Raw genomic sequence first — 8,615 nt, forward strand, 5'->3', positions numbered from 1 at the left:
TGAAGGAACTGGCCGACATAAAAGTTTTCATTAAATCGGTTGGCACTGCGGTCACATAGACAGTAACTGAAGTACAATCACTACATGAAGATATAACATGTTTTAAATGCTGCTTAGTTTGGACATAACGGAAAAATGAAGTGACAGACCTGGATCGCATATGGACTCTTTGCAGGAATGGGTCATGGATATGTGAAATTATTAAAAAATTAGTGGATTTGGAAGATCGCCACAGGTGAGACAATGTAAGGATTTTAGAGTTATTAGAGAAACAAGAAAAGGTGACAGACTTGTTTTTATTCCCCTGTGCCTAACTTGCTTTCCATCCCAGACTTGTTTATATTCCCCTGTGCCTGTACTTGCTTTCTTGCCCAGACTTGTTTTTATTCCTCTGTGCCTGTACTTGTTTTCTTGCCTAAACGTACTTTTCCTTCCTGTGCTCGTTTTTCCCGCCGCTGCGTCCCTGCAGCCCCACCCCCTGTAATACCATTCGCTGCCCCACTGCTGCCTCCCAGCAGCTCCTCCCTCCCACATTCCCTCCTATGGAGGGCACGAAGCGGTCGAGTATCGGCCGCGCTCAGCGGGCGTGCCGCTGGCGCGTCAAAGGTACGCCTAAGGCAAGCCAGTCTGCGCCCATCTGCGCCTGGACCACGCCCAGCGGCAGGACCCCTGGACCCCATGAACCCCACGACGCCCGACACCGCTACGATGCCAGAACCCTTCATGCACTCAACACCGGACGATGACGCATATGCTTTCTGGCTGCCCCGAAGCGCACCCAAGGAGCTTTCACCTGCTGGAACTGCAACTTCACAAGCATCCGCCCCACCATGCTGCCGACCAGGAAAAAACCCAACCACCTCAGATGCATCCTTCTCAACACCCGCTCCGCCTGCAAACACGCCGTTGAACTCTGGGACCTACTCGACTCAACCTCCCCAGACGTCGTCTTCCTGACGGAGACCTGGCTGAACCTTGCCTCGGCACCCGACATAGCCATAGTCGTCCCGGAAGGCTACACGATCACCCGCAGGGACCGCACCAACAGAGCAGGAGGAGGAATCGCCATTGTCCAAAGAAACACTCTCAGAGTCTCGACCAACACCAACAACACCCTCACCTCAGCACCGCCGAACACCTGCACTTCCACATCCACACCGATCCCAACACCACCCTCAGAGGAACCCTCATCTACAGACCCCCAGGGCCCGACCATAGTTCAGCGACTCCATCCCCGACTTCGTCAGCACACACGCCCTCGCCTCCACAGACTACATCCTCCATGGGGACCTGAACTTCCACCTCGAGAACCACAATGACACCAACTCCACCACCCTGATCGACAACCTAGCTAACCTCAGACTCAGACAACTCATCACAACACCCACCCACTCAGTCGGTAGCAAGCTTGACCCCATCTTCTCCGCAAGCCCCCACGTCTCCTTCAACTACACCACCGTACTCCACTGGACCGACCATTGCTGCATCCACTTCACCTTCAAGTAACCAACCACGCACCACCGCACCCAACAGATGTCTTGCCGCTGCTGGAACAAATTCACCAAAGACCAACTAACCACCACCCTCGCCCAGAGCCCACCTGCCGACCCCACCGACCCCGACACTGCCGCCCGCAACCTCAGACAGTGGATCAATGACTGCGCCAACACCCTTGCCCCGATCAAGAAACCCTCCAACAGTCACACCAACAAGAAAGCCAGCTGGTTCACTGAAGACCTCCGGGCCTCCAAGCAAACCTGCCGAAAGCTGGAAAAGATCTGACTCCGTGAACGAACAACGGACAGCGATGCAGCCCACAAGAACGCCACCCGCAGACACCATCACCTCATCAGATCCACCAAAAGGGTCTCCTTCAAAGACAGCCTGGACAACAAGGCGCACAAAAGCAAAGTGCTCTTCAACATTGTGAAGGAACTCTCCAACCCCAGCTTCAACACCAACGACGTCCCACCCTCGCAAGACCTGTGCGACTCGCTGGCCACCTTCTTCCACCGCAAGATCGCAGACAAACACGACAATTTCAATGCCACAACTGCCCCGACAACCACTGAGACCTCCGCCCTCACAACCACCATCCGCACAAACCGCCTGCTCTCCTGGACCAACATCAACGACGACAACATCATCAAGATCATGAACACCATCCACTCCGGATCTCCATCAGACCCATGCCCACACCACATCTTCAACAAAGCCAGCACATCCATTGCACCCCATCTCCAGAAAGACATCAACACTTCCTTCGAGAGAGGAACCTTCCCGGAGAGCTGGAAGCACGCCGAGATCAAGGCCTTACTCAAGAAACCCAAGGTGGACCCCAAGGATCTCAAGAACTTCCAGCCAATCTTCCTGCTCCTGTTCCCGGCAAAGGTCATCGAGAAGACTGTCAACGAACAATTGACCAGCTACCTCAAGGAGAACAACATCCTGGACCCTTCCCAGTCTGGGTTCCGCAGCAACCACAGCACCGAGACTGCCCTCATCGCCGCCACCGATGACATCAAGTCCCTGCTGGACAATAGAGAAACGGCGGCCCTCATCTTCCTGCACCTATCAGCCGCCTTCGACATGGTCTGCCACCACACACTATGAACACACCTCCGCAACACTGGGATACAAGAGAAGGCCCTGGACTGGACCACCTCCTTCATCTCTGGCAGAACACAGAGCGTCCGCCTTCCCCCCTTCCGCTCCGAAGCCACCGAGATCATCTGCGGCGTACCCCAAGGCTCATCCCTAAGCCCAACTCTGTTTAACATCTACATGGCACCGATCACCCACGTCGCCTGTTGGCAAGCCCTCAACATCATCTCCTACGCCGATGACACCCAGCTGAACCTCTCCCTCACCAAGGACCCCCACACCGCCAAAACCAACCTTCACAAAGGAATGAATGCCGTCGCTGAATGGATGAGGAACAGCCGACTAAAGGTGAACTCGGACAAGATGGAGGTCCTCATCCTCGGATCCACCCCTTCAGCCTGGGACAACTCCTGGGGCCGACCGCACTAGGAACTGCTCCAACACCCACCGACCACGCACGCAACCTAGGGGTCATCCTCAACTCCACCCTCTCCATGACTAAATAGGTCAATGCCGCCTCCTCCTCCTGCTTCAACACCCTCCGCATGCTCCACAGGATCACTGAAACGAGAAGAACAGTCACCCAGGCCCTCGCCAGCAGCAGGTTAGACTACGGAAACGCCCTCTACGCAGGAGCCTCGGCCAAACTCATGAGACGGCTCCAACGCATCCAGAATGCCTCTGCACGCCTGATCCTCGACATCCCTCGCCGCAGCCACATCACATCCCACCTGAGAGACCTGCACTGGCTTCCGGTCAATAAGAGGATAACCTTCAAGCTCCTCAGCCACGCACACATGCCATTCCACAACACCAGACCAACGTACCTCAACAGACGACTCAGCTTCTACACCCCCACCCGGCAGCTCCGCTCTGCCGACCTAACCCTCACCACGGTTCCCCGCTTCCGAAGAGCGACCTCCGGCGACAGAAAAAAGTTTCTTCCCACGTTGATAAACATCACATTTGAACTGACAAAGGGATTCGAAAGAGAACAGAGGGTGCGCAGTGATCAAAACCCTCAAAAGTCCAAAACACCTCATATGTAAACCTTGGTGTGCTTTCAACAGCTCTAACAAGACTCTCAGTTTATCTCACACATCATAAAACATGTACCCTACTCATCCATGAAGTAGCAGATATATCTGACAGCAGATTTCCCTCAAGAAATAAATCTCAAACAGGAATGCTTCTTGGCACTGAGACCTCAATTGCATAAATGAGACATAAGATATGGGCTGATCGAGGCAGACACAATGCTGATAATTGTGGAGAGGAACCTGAGCACATAGACCACTTCCTAAACTTCCTAGATCGATGTAAAATGGAATCAGAGAGGATTATTTGACCCCATACATCCCATTTGTGCATCCTCATAAATGACAAAAGGACAAAATTATCAGGAAGAAAGACAGGGATATATTGCCCAAAATGGACAGAAAATTGTAGAAATAGCTCCATGGTACACCAACTACCTACTAGTGACAAGTCCATATTCCCACTGAAAGTATAATGAACAATCAAGACAAGTAATGGGAAGCGACAAAGATTCACCAAATAGTAGGGATCATGTATTGTAAGGTATAATAACATAATTAAATAAATAATAATTCCAGTATTTCTGATACTGGACAGCTACCTTAAATATTATGTTATGTTATATTATGTTATCAGATTTGTAAAAAACATGGGTGCCCCAGCAACGGGGTGTCCCAGCGCTAGATCCGCAGATAGTACCAGAAAGGCGAGACAGAGACAGAGAGATCATCAAGGAAAGAGCCAAGTCTTAACTGTCTTCTTAAACATCTTATGATCTTGTACGTTCCTGGTAGCGTTAGGGAGTGCATTCCAGAGAGATGCAGCCACGATGTGGAACGAGCGACCACCTGCCCGGGTTCTTCTGACCTGGGGGGGTGCAAATCGGATGTTGATGCAAGGAACGGAGGGCACGTTCCGGTACATAGGGGATGAGAAGATTGACTAGATTGGTAGGGGCTTGGACATGGAAAATTCTGGGAGCAATGTATAGTGATTTTAATTTAATTTTTTTTTTCACCGGAAAAGATTTACTTTTTGTATGTATTTGGACATGGGGCAAGACCTCGGAAGGGCAAAGAGGGTACGGGCTGTGTTATTTTGCACCCTCTGTAGTCTATTTATGCCGGCCTTATTGGCACCTTGATACTGATAGTTGCAGTTGTCCAGTCTGGAAAGGATAGTGGACTGGACAATGACTTGATGTGTTGACGTAGTTGCTGCATGGTGAATCAGTATCACTACACCATAGGAAAAAGAGAAACTACAATCATTCTTAAAGACCTACATGAGGGTCTGTCAACTCTTCTCAGACTCTACTGGGCAGAGGGGAAATCCTATGTACACTGAGAAATGATGATAGACATGGACTTGATAAACAGAAATGCCAGGCAGAGAGAAATAGTCTGGCATGGGAGGTGCCACAACAGACAACAGTATACAATAAACACCCCACTCCAGAAGCCTTGAAGGTGCTGACACAAACCATACATAAACTTTATAAGTTATATGTTAACAGACAGAATCAATTTTCTCTAAGTTACTACAACATCACTCTGAAAGGGGTTAAAATAACTGGTCATCTGTTAACTGCCCAACAGAGACAACAAGAATCCAAGAAAACAGTACCAGCGTTTATGAACACTGAAGACAAATTATCAGTAATTAAGTAGGAATTATCAGGGATTTTACATCCTTTTACAACACACATTATGATTCCATCATCAAAAACTAAGGATTCATGATAGAGGAATTCTTTAGGTCTATCATTGCTCTGACTAGAGGATGAACACAGGTAAACTTTAGGTAAGGACATAACGGAGGAAGAAATAAAGAAGGCAATCGTGGTATGGTTTCTAATAAAACTCTTGGATAGGACAGGTTGCCTATACAAAACTATGTTAACAAAGAATTAGTAACCCCTCTGCTGTGTAAAATGTATGCAGAAATTGAGGAAAAAGTACCCCTTCTTGATTCATTTAATAGAGTGAGGTTTCCCTCATTACCAAAGATGGCAGAGACAGCTTGCAGTGTGCCAAATACAGAACATTAATGTGATTGAACTGTAATATGAATGATTTCTTTTGGTGCTTTTAAATCATTAGATCCATTAAATGGCCTTACCTGTTCTACACAATGAGGAAGATAGGACAGGAGTTTATCACAAACATATAGAGCCTCTACACCAACCCTACAGTGAGTGATGCCCCTTATTGCCACTGCTATTCATTTTGGCACTAGAACAAACCTTGGCGATGGCCATTCAGAGAGACCCAAAGATCAGCGGAGTATACACTAACATTTCCAGAAAATATTTGCTCCCTTGTAGGTTAGGGGGGGCTTGTGGTGGCACTATGAGCTAGCTGATCTCTAGGCCAACATATACTACGGGGGTGCATGGAATCAATCTAGGCACCTTGCCCAAAGTTTATGTTTCCCAAAAATGCACAGATCTAACTGAATACTGACAACATTATCAGCAGAGACAGAGATGCTAGACATTTGTGGTACTGTCTATAATAGAGACTCTCTCCAGAATTGCTACACACTTGACACAGCCCATGGAACCTCAGCTGGAAATGAAGCGAAAATAAACATTTTAGTTGGTTGTTGATGATGAAATGTATATGCTCTGTATGAGAACTGACGTGAAACTGAATCAATCAATACCAAAGGAGATGATGGACGGAGCGCTTGAACAAATCAAACACTCACTCCCAGTCAAATAATCTGGGTTTAATCCATCATCATTCTTAAACTCACTCCACCACCCCAGTTCAGACATGGTCATTTGCAAATCAGTCTGACCCTGTGCCTCATGGGAACAGTCCAGCCCGAACTGACAAGCCATGTCTTCCCTGGACCGGAAACAAGCATCTTGGGACCGGTTTCTGGTTATCAATATCTGGTCAAGTGTTTCTGGCTGTTGTATGATTTACAGTACCTGCCTCGCGCACTGCCACTTTGAACTTGAACGAAAGTCTGAAGTAGATTTGCAACCTTTATAGCTCTGTAGATAATGTGCTAATGAACTGCAAGGGTGGGAGACCTGGTAACCGGATGTGGGACTCTGTGTTAAAAATCAATGCAAAAAGCTTAACCCTTTGTGTGCGTCGGACACGTGAGAGCCGTCCGATCCAAAAGTGATAATGTGCGTCAGACGGCTTGCACGCGTCCAATGACATGGCACAAAATCACTCTGGTGCGGGCAAAAGATGGATTTCCTTTCCCCCTGAACAGCATTGGGACCTTCCCCAGCTCCTGAGGCTGTTTAGGTTGTTTAACTGAAATGACGATCAGCATGCATGTCGTGCTGACCTCATTTGAGTAAAACTGAAACTGAAATGAGCCAATAAGCTCATTTCAGTTTCACTTTCTATGTGCTTGTGGGGCTAGCTCATCCCCCAGAGCACGTAGAAAGATAGGAGAACAATGGTACCTCTACCTAGTGGATCCCTGCTTGGGGATCTACTAGGGAATAGACACACTTAAAGGGACTCATTTAAAGAGGACAAAATGTGTGGGAAAGAGCACCAGCCTGTGCAGTTTTTTACATGTTCTTGGCAGGTAGAGTAGACACTTACTGGAAGTGTATTAATGTTACCAGATAAGAAACTGTAAAAATCATAGCTGCACAAGGTGCCCAACCCTGTGGACAGAGAGGAAAAGAGTGTTTGGATTACCTACTGGGAATCTTCATTACTCCCACTTCATTCGTCACCCCACTATTTGCTGTTGAGTTTAGGTTCCAACTTCTAACGGCCGGAACTCCGCCTCAAAACTCTTTTTATCTTCATGATCCCTTCAGGCTTCAGCCATCTAATCACAACCCTTCTCAACATAATTCCCACTCCTCAATGTTCCGTATCTTTAACCAGGCACTTCTCTACCTGATTGCTGATGAAAAGGGAACCAGAGAGGGAGGAAGAGAGAGAGGGACCAAAATAATGGGATAAGGAAGGAAGAACTTGAGCAATGAAGACTTCCGGTAAGAGTGCCAAACAGTGCCTCCTCATCTGATCCCATGCCCAAATCCAGAATAATGGGGATATACCCAAGAAGGTAGCCTTCATCACCATTTGCACTCATTTTGAAGATATACCACAAGGATGGATAGGAGTTCTGCTTCAAAAAATAAAAATTTATTGTGAACACTTCCTAATGCAAGAATTATCTCAAATCACAATCAGGGCATAGCAAGGTCTATTGAGACAACAACTTTTGAAAAGATCCATGAACGAAAGAGTAAAACATTTGCTGCTCTACATCTGATCTATAGTGAGAGTAAATGTAAAAGGAGTACCCCAAATTTTTGCTCTACAAACGCCAACACATCGCCACATCATTCTGTCCAGGGAGCAGCCATTCCCCTGGTACGACAAGCTTGAACTGATATTGGAAAATGTTTTTTTGAGGTCTCGTTGGCTAAGGAGATCACAGATTTAAGCAGTGACTCAAGATTGATTTTAAAGATGTACACCACATTTTACATTACCAAAATTAACTAGCAAGAGTGCAAATTTAGTACAGCTGTGCACCAGTGTGGCACAAAATTATGCAAAAGAATGCAGAGTGGTGCATTCCATTCACAACCCAGCACAGAATGTGTTTCATGCAGGAAAAGAAACCTTTTCAAAGGGCAAAAACTGCTTTTCACCTCTTTGCATCACTGTGCATCAAGCAGGAATTATAGGGGCGGATCATTGCAAACACCCTTAGGATTTGATGCAAAGCCACGTCTGCTAAAGGGTATGTAACTGTTACCACGCAGTTTTTACCACGCATACTGTAACAACGCATACCATTACAACGCAGGATCGTTTACAACGCATACCTTTACAACGGAAGACATTACAACGCAGATACTATTACAACGCATGCCATTACAACGTAAGTATAGGTAAGTATACAGGGGTATTTTTTGGTTTCAGGGCTGGGTTTGGGTTTTGGGGTACAGGGGTATTTTTAGGTTTCAG

The sequence above is a fragment of the Lissotriton vulgaris genome, unplaced genomic scaffold, assembly GCF_964263255.1.
Source record: "Lissotriton vulgaris unplaced genomic scaffold, aLisVul1.2 SCAFFOLD_837, whole genome shotgun sequence".
NCBI classification, from domain to species: Eukaryota; Metazoa; Chordata; class Amphibia; order Caudata; family Salamandridae; genus Lissotriton; species Lissotriton vulgaris.